Source organism: Pteronotus mesoamericanus, unplaced genomic scaffold, assembly GCF_021234165.1.
Source record: "Pteronotus mesoamericanus isolate MK-2021 breed Mesoamerican mustached bat unplaced genomic scaffold, CSHL_Meso_final scaffold_31, whole genome shotgun sequence".
NCBI classification, from domain to species: domain Eukaryota; kingdom Metazoa; phylum Chordata; class Mammalia; order Chiroptera; family Mormoopidae; genus Pteronotus; species Pteronotus mesoamericanus.
Genome location: NW_026555312.1, coordinates 12,530,321 through 12,546,100, shown reverse-complemented (window position 1 = coordinate 12,546,100; position 15,780 = coordinate 12,530,321). Strand labels below are relative to the sequence as shown.

General features: G+C 40.0%; 1 pseudogene; it reads right to left on the bottom strand.

Annotated features, from left to right (window-relative positions):
- Nucleotides 1-14,832: 14,832 nt before the first annotated feature.
- LOC129085774 (glyceraldehyde-3-phosphate dehydrogenase-like) lies at nt 14,833-15,445 on the bottom strand (annotated as a pseudogene).
- Nucleotides 15,446-15,780: the final 335 nt, after the last annotated feature.

Below are 15,780 nucleotides of genomic sequence, written 5' to 3'. Positions count from 1 at the left end.
TTCCAGGAGGGTGGGCTTCCTTGCATACCTCCTGTTTCTGCTGTGAGTTAATGGGTCTCAAGTGCTCTCCAGGGAGCTGAGACTGTATTTTCCTGAAATACACCAGTGATGTAGGCTGGAGAAAAAAAAATCACAATCCAGAACACCATGGGGTTGAGGGAAGATTTCTCTTTTCGATGCGTCAGATGCCAGAAAGGCCTAATAAAATGATCTTGATAAAATGGGATTTACTGTAATGATACCCAAAGTACTGGCTCCGAACATGGAAAGGAGCCAAAAATGAGGGCTGCTCCAGGGGTCTGCCCCTCCCCTAGTCTCTCGGGGGACACTCGGTCCCTCTGCCCTCTCCTCGTCATCTCTTTTCTCCACTCTGGGAGTTGCTTTCTCCTTGTCATAGTTTCTACTCCTTCTTAGCTTTGGTTTGGCTCTCATGACCACCTGGGGCATCACTCTATGAACTTCTTTGGCTTCTGCCTGTCTGACGGCTAACTAACTCGTTTTCTTGTTGCTCTTCAGTTCAAATTGCTGGAAGAGAGAAGCCACTTGGCCACATGCAGGCTGGAAGTCATGGCCAGCACCTCTAGAGCCCACACCTGTTTGGAACAAGGGTACCTTCCTGGTCCCACGTTCAGAAGAGGCTGGTAAAAAATATGGCTGCCTTACCCTATTACTTTGATAAGCAAGTCAGTGGACAGACGCCGTGAAACTGCTCAGCACGGCACTGCTGTTCCTAGAGGCAGCAGTGACTGCAGCAGTAAAAATTTTAGCTGCTTTCCCAGTGCTCCCCTCCAGGAAGGCCAAGCCAGAGTGAGTCGCCCTGTGGGAATCCCACACTGAAGATGGCTCAAAAGCTTCTCTTTGCTTCTATGGCAGTCTCTGAAACCAGGGAAACTGAGGCAGCTTAGCCAACATTTCCAAAGGGGTAGCTAATATAGAAACACTCAGTAAAGCACTTTCTTTAATATCGCTGTGTCCCTAACTCCCTACCTGGCCCTCCTTACTGTGATGGGTGGCCAGCATGACCACCATACGTAGCTGTGTAGGTTGTGACTGCACAACTCTAGAGAGTACTTTTTTTCACATCATCACCTTTATCCTACCTCACTTTTGCCCCCACTCCAGGCCATCCACATTTTTCCAGCCATAAGACAGAAGGAACAAGGGCCAAGAAAGAATTCCAATTCTACTTTTCATTCTTCCCATCAAAAGGTCATCTTCCAAATACACGCCCCCGTGGTGGCCCATGTCATCCTCTCTGTGCCATAGATGTGTCCTGGGTGCATAGTTAAAGGCTTCTGACACAGTCTTTGGACTGAGATAACAAAATATCATAGAGTGGGTAGCTTGTAAACAACTTGGCTGGGAAATCCAAGATCAAGGTGCCAGCCTAGTCCTCTTTTCATGAGGGCCCTCTTCCTGGCTCAGCACCAGCACCTTCTCGCTGTGTCCTCACATGCTGCAAAGGACACGGGATCTCTCTGGAGCCTCTTCTATGATTCCATTCAGAAGGCCTCAAGCTGCATGACTAAAGCACCTCCCAAAGTCCCTACCTACTCGTACCATGATTTGAACATGTGAATTTTAGGGGGACATAAACATTTAGACCATAGCGTGGTGTTCCTTTCTGGAGGTGAATTAAGGAAGTGTGCCCCAAATGTCCCTTGACCTTGGTATCCGGAGGGCTCACTTTCCAGAGATGCTGAAAGTGCCAAAAAGCAAAGAGAGCAATATGTGGAAGACACATCTGACCTGCTTCGTCATCTCGTCACTGCCAGCCCTGGTGCACAACACAAGTACTATTAGCAGAAGGACAAGTACATGAATTCTTGCAGCTGAGGACAAAAGCAGCCCCATCTGGGGGCTGAAATGATGACAAGAGGCTTATCCCTCCTCCTCAGCAGTCTCTGTCACACCTTTTAGAAAAGCAAAATGGTGCAAAGGTTGCAGGGATAGCCACTGCGAGAGGAGTTAGGTAAGGCTGGAAAGGAAGTCTGTACTTCCTTTGCACCATTTTGCAGACAGCATATGTGTCTTTTGGGATGAAAAAGAGGAAGGGAATCACTTAGTGCTGGTGTTTTTTTTTTATCAGTTCACATTTTTCTGTTCCTTTAACACCACCGGTACTTTCTGCTTCAGACTGTGAAGTTTTCTGCTTTGAACTCTACCGTGTTTAAAGCTCAGTAAAACATAATTCTCCCTAGTCAAAATGGTAAAAAAATTTTTCTAACATGAAAAATTTTAAAAAGACAACATAGAGAGAACAGTATAGTAGTATAATACACCCAGTAGTGGTTGAATGCAGGCCCCCCCTAGAAGGTTGTATATGTTCTAACTCTGGGAATCTATGAATGTGACCTTGTTAGGCAAAAGGGTCTTTGCAGATGTAATTAAGTGAGAAATCTTGAGGTGAGGTCATCCTGGATTATCCAGTGGGCTGTAAATCAAATGACAAGTGTTCTTATAAGAGATGACGAGAAGACACAGACAGACACAGGGAAGAAGGCCACGTGACCATGGAGGCAGAGGCTGGAGTTCGGCAGCCATAAGCCAAGGATGATCTGGAGCCATCAGTAGCTAGAACAGGTGAGGAAGAACTCTCCCCTAGAGTCCAGAGGGAATGTGGCTTTGCTGATACCTTGATTTCAAACTTCTGGTCTCCAGAACTATGAGAGAGTGAGTTCTTGTTGTTTTAAATCCCCAATTTAGAGTAATGTATTATGGTAACCAAGGAAGTGACTATATCCCATATACCTATCAGGCAGATTCAAAAACCACAATTTTGTCACATTTGTTCTGTGGGCAAAAATAAAGGGTTGGGTTCTATGAAAAGTAACCTCACAGAGTGATCTGATTATAAATTTCTAACTGGGTAGGTCATGGTTGGTAGTCACACCCCAGGCATTTAACTTTTTAGTAAAAGGTTTATCTTTGCCTAAAGCAAGTCCTGTCCATTGTTCTGTGCTTTCGAGTTAACACACCTTTGATATAATCTATAGCTACCCTCAAAAAAGCACATAATCTTGTTAACTATTCTATAATCCAATCTCTGCTTTGGGTTTTTTTCCCCACATTCCCTGTAATCTTTGGTATAGTCCCTCCTTAATTTCAAATGCATAAAAGAAGCTGCAAAACTGTTACTCTTCAGAGGATTTGAGATTTTGCACCCCAGCATAAGTATTCACTCTGACTCAGATAAACTCTGATAAAAATTCTCTATGGGTTTGGACATTTCATATGTCGACATTTTCATCTATCCCTTCCTCCCTCTCTCCTTCCCTCCCTATCTCTCTCCTCTTTCTCTTTAAACTGAAGTGTTTTAAAGCATATTCCAAATATCACAACATTTAATCCTTAGATAATTTAGTATATATCTCAGAATTTATGGATATTTTAAAATTTAACAAGACTGCCATCATGACAGCTAACTAAATAGCTAAAAATAAGTTCTTAGTATCCAAAATGTTTTCTAGTATTTTAGCTCTCTGAAATCTTGTTAGGTTTTTCACTCCTCCTTGAATTGCCCTTTGTTTTCTGTTATTGTAACAGTGGAAAATTGTAATGGTGGGAAATTGTAACCCACCCCACCATTCTTTGTTTCTGTAAGTGCTGACTCTGACTAATATGTACCTTGTAGATAAATAGCATGTTTGTATAAGAATCCTAGGAACTAGCTTCAGAAGATACAGACTGACCTTTAGGCATCCCAGCTCTGGGAGATTTGCTGACCTTTGACTCTGGAGCCAGGATGACATAAAGCCAGAATGACGAGAAGCCAGATGCCTAAACCAGGATGATGCATCTGGACCATCACTTGCCTTATGGCAATGAACTGTGCTGGTCTGCTCGTAGAGAACTTTTCAACCCCCTTCCTTGATCTCTTTGTTTTGTTTCCCTCTCCCTCCCCACTGAGATGTAGGGATGGATTTTGAGACAAGAGTCCCCCATCTTCCTAGGGAGATGGGCTTTGAGCCATGAGTGTCCCATCTTCTAGATGGCCAGCATTTGGATAAACCACTTCCCTTAACATCAGCACCTGCCTCTCAAGTATTTCCTTTCATGGCAGCAGGCAGTTGGACCTGCGTTCAGTTACATTATCCTTCTAAAAAAGAAATGCCTGGGATTAAACCTACCATTACAGGTTTTGGCTCCTAGGTGCATGGGTGACAAGTATCTCAATGTTCTTCCCAACTGATGAAACAATTCTTAGAATTCTTTCTGATAAAAAATAAAAGGTTTTCATTTTTTTCTTTACAATATGAGCTTTTGTCTAGGATTAACATTCAGAACTTGAAAGTCATGTTCTTTCTGTACTCAAAGATGAGAATAAAGTCCTCATACAAAAAACTAAGTTGGATTCAATTTTCTTCCCTCAAATGTAGAAGGATTTTGCTTTGAAAAATGAAATAAAATTTAAAAATGTAAAACCAGAAGTTACTCTACATTGGCTTTTACATGATTTTCCCTTTTCTCCAAGAAATTTCTACATTAGTTTAAAAACAAAAGAAATTTATTCTCTGAAAAATTGCATTTGGCAGTAGTTTCAAACAGAAGTATGGTACCTGTGGACCGTATTCAGGTGTTTGCAGTTATAGAGGCATACTCTTTTTGCAGATGCTGTATGAGGGGTACAGGTAGGATCCTTTACCTTAAAAATATACTCTCCATATCCTAGGTTACTATTGTAGAAGCATCTTCACCATAAGTTACCCCTTGTCAAAATTGAAATACTCCTTGCAAAGGTTGTACGTTTGCATGTTCTGAGATACATTAGTGATGGGAACACGAAGGTCAAGATTGCTGTGACTGACCATTAGCTGAGAACTAGACTTGCAAAAGTTGGGTACTAAATATTTTGAGGAGACAGAAGAGAAAGTACTGCCATCAGGAGGGGAGAAAGGGCCCCGGCCAGGTAACTCAGTTGATTAGAGCATCGTCTCAATACACCAAAGTTGCGGGTTCAGTCTCCAGTTAGGACACATACAAAAGTCAACCAATGAGCGCATAAATAAGCGGAACAACAAATTCATATCTCTTTCTCTCGCTGTCTCTTTCTCTCTTAAATTAATTAAAAATTTTTAATTAAAAAAAGAGGGGCAAGAGCCAACCTGAATAACAGAAAAGTGTGAAAGTACCCAAGATAAAACCCTCCAGCTTCCTCTTTCATTGTTCTCCTTCAGATCTGGTGCCCCTGGGCTCAAGGCTGCCATGGACACCAGGGAAATTGCTGAGTGGCAACTTTTCTGTGTGAAAACAGTGTAAGCTTATCATCTAAGTGATTTTAGCCAGATACTGAGATCTAGCTGATTTGGCTCCTCTTCCCTTGTCTCAACTCATATATGTTCCATGAATGGCTCTTTCAACAAGGCAAACTGCATTTTTTCTTCTGCAGACTTTGAAGCCCTAGACTTATTCAGCTTGTTTGTTCATGCTTAAATGAAATTCTTGGCAGAGTAAAGAAGTCTGTTCAAATCTCTCTTCCTGATAATATTTTCTTCTATTACAACCCAGTCAAGGGAATGAGGAATGTATCTGACATGCACACAGTTTTTAGCATAAAAAGTTAGGAACTAATGAGGCAGGATAGAAAGAAATTAGGGGAAAATCCCAACAACTGGAAGAAGTAGGAGCCCACATCCTCTCTCCAGAGCCCCATCTCTGAGCGCAATCAAAGAGAAAACGCCTGCAGCAGTTGTGGAGGTCACCAACAAGGAATGGCTAGAACCAAACCAATCCAAGACAGAGGGAAAATTGACCAGAGACTGACCCCAAAGCTCATCATACCATTACAATAAAAACTTACACCACAATTGGAAGAGGGCATGGGGGTGAACAAAGACCATGGCACTTTCAGAATGGACCATGTTAGAAACAAGGTCCCCCACCCCCAACCAGAAGGCAGAGTAAGAATTCAGCTCCACAAAACGTGAAGACAAGTCCCTCCTCCCCACCTTGGCAACACATAATATTCCAAGAACTGACCGGGGTTCACAAGCTCACTCTTGAGTTGGCCTGCATCCACTCGGACGCATACTTTTCACTTCTTTCACAGCAGTGCCCACACCCTGGCCTCTTTCTTTTTCTCTACCTGAATAAAACTTGCTTTATTCTCACTCCAATTCATCTTTGAAATCTTTCCTGGGCGAGTCAAGGATCTGGAGGTTACCTGACACACAAAAATGTAGAACCGTGCCCAGGCAAGGCCAGCCCCTGGAGCAGAAGTGGTCCAGGAAGACTAAGAATGATGCAGCTTGAATTCCAACAGTTGTCTATCTTTCTCAGAAACTTACTGTCTTAGTGTTCTCAGCACTCTATCAGAAGGAAGGGAGAAGAGATCAGTACAGGTTTTTCAAAATATAGGAGAGGTCTAGTCTCAGCTCCAACATTTAAAATTCTTGGAAGTTACCACTCTTGTCTTTAAAACAACAACAAAAAGATGAATAAATTGAAAATCAGTTTCTTAAACCTATGAAAGAAATGACATCACAGCGCAAACTTAAGAGACATGTGAATACAGAAAATAACTGAGATTAGCTTATCTGGAACAGCGGCTGCTAGAACCATGAACTGGTAGGAATTTTCAAATGGTAATTTTTATGAACTGCTACAAGCTGAGTGTGATTATTCTGACAGTGAGAAATCCAAGGGGGCCCAGTCTAGGGAGACCCCACACTTTGATGGGTTTTTCCTCCAGGAATGCAACCAAATTCTCAAGATGAAACTTTGAGAAAGATCCCTTTATACTTCTGGTAGGGTGAGGGGAAAAGTAACCTTTTTGAGAATCACCTAGAATCTTCTCCATAACAAAGTCCTGCTCTCTGAGGATAACAAATTTACCAGAGACTCATCAACTTGGGAGAAGAGAAATTAGTCAACTACAACCCCCTCTAGCCTTCTGTTTCCCTTAAGGGGCAGAAAAAAGGATAAGAAACATTTCCAAAGGTCACAGCTCAGGGATCCAGGCCCACTGAAAGATTGAGATTTAATTAAAGATTACAGAGCGCTTCCCCTCTCCCACATTTTATCATCAAGCCAGTGGGGTTCCAGCACAGTAACAGTAGGTTACAACTAAAGGAAATGCAAGACCCAAAGAAAATAGGAGGGAAAAAAACACAAGAACACTAGAGGAAACTGAAGTCTCTGGCTCCTCAATCTATAGGAAACATAAAACATAGCCCAGTTCCTTGTCAAATTAACAGTAAAGTTTATTGACTATAGTTCTTATTATCTGAAACATCATGTCTCCCTTTAAGCAAAAAACGGTAAGCATGCTAAAAGACAAACAGTCTGAAGAGACAAATATTCAAAATTAGACTCAAATATGATATAGATTTTGGAATTCAGAAATTTGAAACAGCTATGATTAATATATCAATGGATTTAATAATAAAAGTTGACAACATGCAAGAATAGATGGGTAAGGGAAGCAGAGAAATGGAAACCTTAAGAAAGAATGAACAAAAAAATGCTAGAAATCAAAAGTGTGAACAGAATAAAGCCTTTGAGGAGTTCATCAGTAGACTGGACACAGCTGAGAAAAGAATCACTGAGCATGGCTCTGTCTGCATAGCTCATTTGGTTAGAATATCATCCTGATATGCCAAAGTTGTGGGTTCGATCTCCAGTCAGAGCACATAGAAGAATCAATCAATGAATGCATAAATCAATGTTTCTGTCTCCCTTCTTCTTTCTCACTGAAAGTCAATAAATAAATTTAAAAATTAAAAAAAGAATCAGTGAACTTGAAGATATGAGCATGTCCATAAAAATTTCCCAAACTAATACATCGAGAGAACAAAAAATTTTTTTAAAAAATCAGAACAGAATATGCAGGAACTGTGGGGAAATTACAAAAGGTGTAACATATGCATAATTGGAATAGCAGAAGGTGACAAAAGAGCAAAAAGGGTAAAAGAACTATTTGAATTAACATGGTTGAGAATTATTCAAAATTAATGACAGACATAAAACTACAGATCCAGGAAGCTTAGAGAATACCAAGCATGATAAATACCAAAAGTCTGTACCAAGAATATCATATCTAAATTGCAAAAAACCAAAGACAAAGAGAAAATCTTAAAAGAAGCTGGAGGGTGGAATAGATCTTACTTAAAAAGAAGCAGCAATAGGAATTATATGTGACTTTTCATCAGAAACCATGCAAGCTAGAAGCGAGTGTAGTGAAATAATTTAAATGTGAGAAGGAAACCCCACCAACCTATAATTTCATACCCAGTGATGTTATCCTTCAAGAGTGAAGGAGAAAAGAAAAGACTTAGACAAACAAAAATGAGGGAATTCGCCCTAGCCAATGTGCCTCAGCTGGATGGGCCTTGTCCCGCAAAATGAAAGATTGCTTGTTCAATTCCCAGTCAGGGCACGTGCATGCGGGCCTGGTCCCCAGTTGAGAGGCGTGTGCGAGAAGGAAGCTATCGATTTTTCTCTCACACATTGATGTTTCTCTCCCTCTCTTTCTCCTGCCCTTTCCCTCTCTCTAAAGAGAAATAAATAAAATCTTTAAAAAATCAATTAACAACAACAAGGGAATTCATCACAAGTAGACCTGTCTATAGAGATGTATTTCTTCAGAGAGAAGAAAAATGATATAGGTCAGAACCTCAGTTCTACATAAAGAAAGAAAGAATGTTGAAAATGAATAAGTGAAGGTAAAACAAAATAGTATTTTTTAATTCTCAATTTACCTAACAGATAACTGTTTATTCAAAGTAATAACAGTAACAATGTATTGATAAGTGAAATCAAGGACAGAAATTTTATAAGAGATTGGAGGAAGGAATCAGGAGTACTCTATAAAAAACTACCTGCACTATCCATGAAACTGTATAACATTATTTGAAAGTGGACTTAGGCTAGTTCCACATATGTATTACAAATTCTAGGTCCTCCAGTAAAAATTTTTTTTGAAAAAAAAGTATAATTGACATGCTAAGAAAGAAGAGAAAATGGAATCACATAAAATGCTCAGTTAAAACCAGAGAAAGCAGAAATAGAAAACAAAATGTAAAAAGAAACAATGAGTAAGTATAACAAGGAAAAAATAGTTACAAATATGGTAGATAGTAATCTGTCACTTTATATGTGAATGATCCAAGTAACACTAATTAAAAAAGAGGGGTTGTTAGAATGGATTAAACAATAAGGCCCAACTATTTGTTGTCTATGAGAAAGCCACTTTAAAAAAAGAAAAAAATAAGAAACTCACTTTAGGTAAAAAGATAGGTATAGGCAAAAAATAAAGGGATGGAGAAAGCTATACTATGCCAACACTCACCAATAGAAAACTGGAGTATCATAGTAATTTCAGACTTCAGAATAAGTAAAATTATCATGGATAAAGAGAAGCATTACATAATGATAAAGAGGTCAGTTCTTTAAGAACACATAACAGTCCATAATACGTACGTACCTGACAACTGGGTCAAACGTACAAGAAGCAAAAGCTGAAAGAGCTGCAAAGAGAAGTAGCTATATCCACTATGATAGTCGGAGGTTTCAACACACCTCCATCAGTAATGAAAAAGCCCAGCACCCAGAAAATCAGTAAGAGCATTGATCAACTGAACAGCACCATTAACTGGATTTAAGTGACATTTACAAAATATAGGTTAGGCTTACTTAAAAAAAGTTGGAAATATGAAAATATATACTTAGAAAATATATACTTAGAAAATATATACTTAAACAATAAGTTTAGGTGTGATAATTCAATATATAAAAGAATTCTTTAGTTAACTCAAGTATATCTACTTTTATTCTACCTAATAATTTTTACAGATTTCCTTTAAACATTTGAATTATGAATTCATTTAGAAGTTTCCAGTTTACCTTATCAGAAGTGGAATTGTGAAATTAATCATCATAAACTCCCATAAATATTTGGAAAAGTGAACCCCCAAAACACCAGTGGATGTCACGGTGCTGTAACTAGCATACAACCTTCTAAAAAACTCTTGCCAAGGCACTTATGTTGCAAGTTGCCAGGGCTTTTTCCCTTCATCAGTTTGAAGAAGAGGGTGACAGACAAGTGCTGCTTATGCAAACCGAAAGCTTAACTTTTAGTGGCAGTTAGGGAAGAGAGTGCACAGGACAGCTCCTCCGTTCTTCAGGGCCTCTCCGCTGGCCAGGTGCTCTTTTCTGCTCTTTGTTAACCCTACATTCGTTCTTTTAATAATATTTATTGAGCGCCTGCTGTGGGCCAGGCACTGCCCCAGATGACCACAGCCATTCAGATCAATTAGTGGGTTATTAACATCCCTATGTACATCAAAACAATGACGACAGATTGGAAAAGAGGAAATTCTTAGCCCAAACTGATCACCCAATTTCACATCTATTATTGACCATACGATCCTCAGGTGGGTGAAATGAGAGTCATAGAAAACCAAGGCTCTTCCTGTTCTCTAGCTGCAGAGAAGCAGAAGTCCCAGTTAGCTAGTTGGGACTTTTTTGTTTTTTCCTGGGAGAGCATCATTAAATTTTTTTTCTGGGAGAAAGATTCATTAAACTTTTTATTAAACTCTGTTTTCTTTCTATTTTTGGGTTTTTTTTTTTTTGGTTTTTTAAAAATTAATTTATTTTTCCACATACATTTGCCTCTGCTATCTTCCCACCACTTTCCCCTGCCCCTTCCCTGCCTCCCTCCTGCTCAATCCTTCCCCATTTTGGTTTTGTCCATGAGTCCTGCTGTATTAAGCTCTGTTTTCATTAAACTTTCATTAAGTTCTCCTAGCAAACCCTTGACAAGCTTCCTCTAGGACTCCAGGTAATTGTATTCATTCCTTTGGTATTCACTTAGCACAAAATGCTGCACTGGGGATCATCCAAAATGCAAAAGTGAATAAACCTCAGTCATTGTCCTCGAGTAGTTTGCAATCTATCATATTTCTTCCAAAGAGTTCCTGTAAGGTTTTGACCTTTGTCTTGCACTTCATAAATTGGTTACTTTCACTGAATTATATTTTCTTTCTCACTTTTCATATCATATATGGTACAGGAATAATATAATAATCTATCTTTGTATGTGTATTTATAAATCCATAATCATCAGAAACAAAACAAAACCCTTCTTAGCACTGATGTAAGAATCAGAAGGTCTCAGTTTGAGTCCCTTCAGTACCTGTGTTGCCTTGGACCAGCCACTCAACCTTCTGAGTCTCAGTTACTTTGCCTATAAAATAGGACTAAATATTTCTGCCTTATCTATTGCACGGTTTGGGTGTGTATCAAATGTTCAGCTGTACATACAATCATTTTATACACTATAAAATAATTTCCAGATGTGAGTTGTTACTATTAAAAGTTTGTAACAGAATCAACCTCAGAGTTTTCTTATGTGTACAGTACAAATGCCATACAAATGGTAACTAAGGGCAGAATTTGGCCCAGGGCAGTTAACTACAGCAATTTTTATTAAGGGCAGAAGGAAAAAAAAAAAATCAAAGACTTCTTATTCAAAGCAGAAAACTTTCAAACAAGAGACAAAACTTGGCAAGGACGTGGTTACTAAATGGATCTCCTTGAGAAAAATTCACAGGATGAAGGCAAGCTTCAGAGAGCAGGAACTGAAGGAGAAAAGTCTTTAATGTTATCATCTTCCTCCTCCACCCTTGCTTAGAATTACTTATCTAATCAACTTGAGACACATCTTAACAGTCAAACAATAAAAATGGAATGTGGCTTAAGTGAGGATCATTACAGAACCCAAAAAACATTCCCGTCCGCAGCTAGTGCTGTGCCCAGAGGGCACCGGTCTCCACTTTCACTTTTAGGGAAACTACAAATAAAATGCCTCCCTCGCCTGGGTTGCTGGTGTTTTGTGGTTAAATTTGGTTAAAATGTAGTGCTAAAATTTATATTAGGTTCACAGAACCTAGCCAAAAAGCAAAGTTTATCCTCAGTTCCCCTGAACATAAATCAGCTCAGGATCATAAATAGATGAATCAGCAAGTAAAAGGGAATGCGGTGAAGTGAAAGGGAAGGAAAGACCAGCCGCTCTGGCGTTTTCCAGCTTGGACTCCTGTAGAAGAGAGGTTATTGGAAGTCAGCGTGGTGTAAGAAATTGGGATGGTTAAAATGCAAAGGGGTGAAGACAATTGGAGGGGACAGTTTCAGTTAAAAACAAAGAATATGATCTCACACCCATTAGAAATGGCCAGAATTTAAAACAAAACAAAAAAACAAAATAACAAGTGTCGGTAAGGATGTGGAAAAACTATTGCGCTTGTGCATTGTTGGTAAATTGTGAAATGGTGCAGCTGCTATTGAAACAATATGGTGATTCCTCAAATCATTAAAAATAGAATTACCACATGATCCAGCAGTGCCACTTGTGGGCATATATCCAAAAGAAGTGAAAACAGGATCTAAAAGAGTTATCTGCACACCCATGTTCATAGCAGTATTAGTCATAAGTGTCCATCAGTAGATGAATGGATGAGCAAAATGTGAAATTATTGAGGCTGGAAAAGGAAGTAAATTTTGTCACATGCTGCAACATGGATTAAACTTGAGGACATTATGCTAAGTAAAATAAACTAGTCACAGAAAGAAAAATACTGTATGATTCCACTTACATAAGGTACATAGAGTATTCAAATTCACAGAGCGAAGTAGAATGGTGATGGAGAGAAACTGGGGGAAGAAAGTAATGGGGAATTGTTTAGTGAGTACAATTTTAGTTTGGCAAGATATAAATGTTTTGAAGATTTATTGCACATAACGCGAATACACTTATCACTCCTGAACTGTACACTTAAAATGGTTAAGGCAATAAATTCTATGTTATGTGGGGTTGTTGTTTTTTTTTTTTTTTACCACAATTAAAAATTAACAGCTGCGGGGGGAGGAAGGTTAGGGGTGGAGGGATTGAGCAAAAAGGATAAAGGACTCAGGGACTTGGACACCAGAGTGGTGACTGTGTGGGGGAGAGGGTATAAGCGGACTAAATGGTAATGGGACAGATACAACAAAATATTTGGAAATGTTAAAAAAATTTAAAAGTTATTTTAAAAATTGAAGAAAAAACAAAGAAAAGAAACTTCATTGCCCAGTTAATTTCACAGCTAATGACCAAGTTCTATGCTTATAGACTCTGATGGTTTCCTGCGCCTCTGAGATCCAAGCCTTTTAGAAGAGCATTCAAAAAGACAAAGACCTTCCTGGAGGTGGCGCCCCATGGCACATGCCCCCAGTCTTCCCTCTGCCACTGCTCACAAGCTCTGCGTTTCACAGTTCCTGCTGTGGTGTGCATTCTCATCTGCCTGCATCTTCTCAGGTGGTGGTCCTTCTTTGTAGTGCCCTCCCTTCACCTTCGCCAGCCAAAGCCTCACCCAGCTGCCAGGTGCAGTCATGTCCTGCGGAGCCTTCCCCGATCACCTCAGAGGCAGTGAGCTCCCCCAGGCTGGGTCTGTGGTTTGTAAGCCCTGTGTTCTCTGAGTTTGTGAATCTCCGCCGGCAGGGCATTAGTCATGTGTGTGGTTGATGCCTTAGTCATTTGGCATCTTCACAGCACCTATGGCCAACAAATGTTTAATGTAAGTCAAATCATGTCACTTTTCTGCTGAGAGTCCTCCACTGGCCATAGTGACTTATACAAGGGCTTCAAGGACTGACAGTTTCCTCCAGCCTGCACCCCACTTCCCTGCTCTCACCTCCTACCTCTTTCCCCTCATTCACTCTGCTCCAGCCTCCTGGTCCCCTTGCTGTTCCCTGGACCCACTGGGTATGTTCTCAGTATAAGGCCTTTACAGGGGTTGATCTCTCTGCCTGTAATGTTCCTCCCTCAGATTTCTACCTGGGTCACTTGTTTTTCTCCTTCAGGTCTTTGCTCCAAAGTTATTTCTGGAAACATCTTTTCCTAACTGTCTGTCTTACTTAGAATTACAGCCCAGTCTCATCTCCACCCCAGCACACCCTACCTCCGTTTCTGTCCTTATTTTTCTCCATTGAACTTACCACCAGGTGAAATATATTTTACATACCTATTTGGTCTTTGTATCTTCACTGGAATGGATACCCCATGAAGGCTGGTATTACTTTACTTTCTTATTCACCACTTCAAAAAAAAAATCCTCAGCATCTTGTAGAGTGCCAGCAAATAGTAAACTTCTAATAAGTAGTTGTCTAATTAATTAAATGATTGAATGACAGAAAGCTTTTGCAGTCTTAGATTATTCAATACTTTGTAATTGTTTGTAATCCATATCTTTTTTTTCTGTGAGCACTCATCCTGGACTTGGGAAAAAAATTGCAGTACAAGACCTTCTTTGTCTTCAATGCACAGTATTTAACTTGTGCTAAGTAGCAATTGATTGATGTTTTTCTGTTGGCATACTCTTTAATCATTTCCCATCAGGAATTAAAGCAAAGGTCACGCTGGATAAGCACTCAATTAAGTCTTTAGATGATGATGATGTGTAAACAGACCTAGTCCATATGTGTAATTAATTCTCACATTACCTTGCAGTTTGCTTTAACACTGTTGTAACTTGATTCCCACGAACTTGCTACCTGTATTTCATTATGAGTCCCATCTTTTAATAAGCTCTGCTCCCAACATTTTAGTGTGAAAATTATCACACATAGAAAAATGAAATATTTTACAGTTAATTTTTATATATCTGTCCCCTAGATTCTGCTATTAACATTTTAGCATATCTACTCTAACTCCTAACTCTCCATCTATCCATCCATCATTAAGTGTTTCTTTTGCAGGGTGGCAAGGGGTGGAGGGGGCGGGGCTGGCTACAGTGTACTTTTTTTTTCTGGTACCTGATAAGAGTCTGGGATAGGAACTGTGTTGAGGACAGAAGACTCTTAGTATTTTGGGGGGTTGAATTGTGGCAGGGACTTCCCAACAGCTTCTCTCTTCCTCTCATACTCTTGCTGAGGATGGTGGTCCAGGAGGCTTTTACTGCTTACTGCCCTGTTGCCGTAGCCACATTCATCGTAATAACAGGAAATGAGCTTGACCAAGTGATGGCTGAGAGCGATGCGAACCCCGGCTTTGAAGGTGGAAGAGTGGATGTCAATGATGCAGGAGACAACTTGGTCCTCAATGTAGCCCAGGGAGCCCTTTATCAGGCTCTCTGATGCCTGCTTCCCCACCTTCTTGATGTCATATTTGGCAGCTGTCTCCAGATGGCAGGTCAGATCCATGACCAACACAACAGGGGCAGAGAAAGTTGGAGGGCCATGCCAGTGAGTTTCTCATTCAGCTCAGGGATTCCCACAGCTTGGCAGCACCAGTAGATGCAGGGATTGTGCATTGGGCAGCTCCTTTGGCCATCATACCACAGTTTCCCGTGGAGCCACCCACAGTCTTCTGGGTGGCAGTGATGGCATGGACTGGTTTCATGAGTCCCTCAACAAGGCCAAAGTCATCATGGATGATCCTGGCCAGTCTTTTGTAAACTATGAATTTATCCATCCCTACTCTTTCATTGTTTTGTTTTCTCAAAGTGTGGCTTTGATTTTAACATAAATTTTGCGGAGGGGCACAAATGTTCAGTCCATATCAACTATTACTTAATTCAAAATGTTTTGGTTTTTTTTTTGTTGTGACCTCTTCTTGATCCATGGGCTATTTAGAATTATACTGCTTAATCTTCAAGCATTTGGAGATATCCTAATTATCATTTTGTTAATAGCTTAATTCTACTAGAGTGAGAAGAATGGATATAATTTTAATCCTTTGAGATTGCAAAGACTTTTTTTTTAGCCCAGCATATAACCCATTTGTTAAATATTCCATGTGTTCTATAA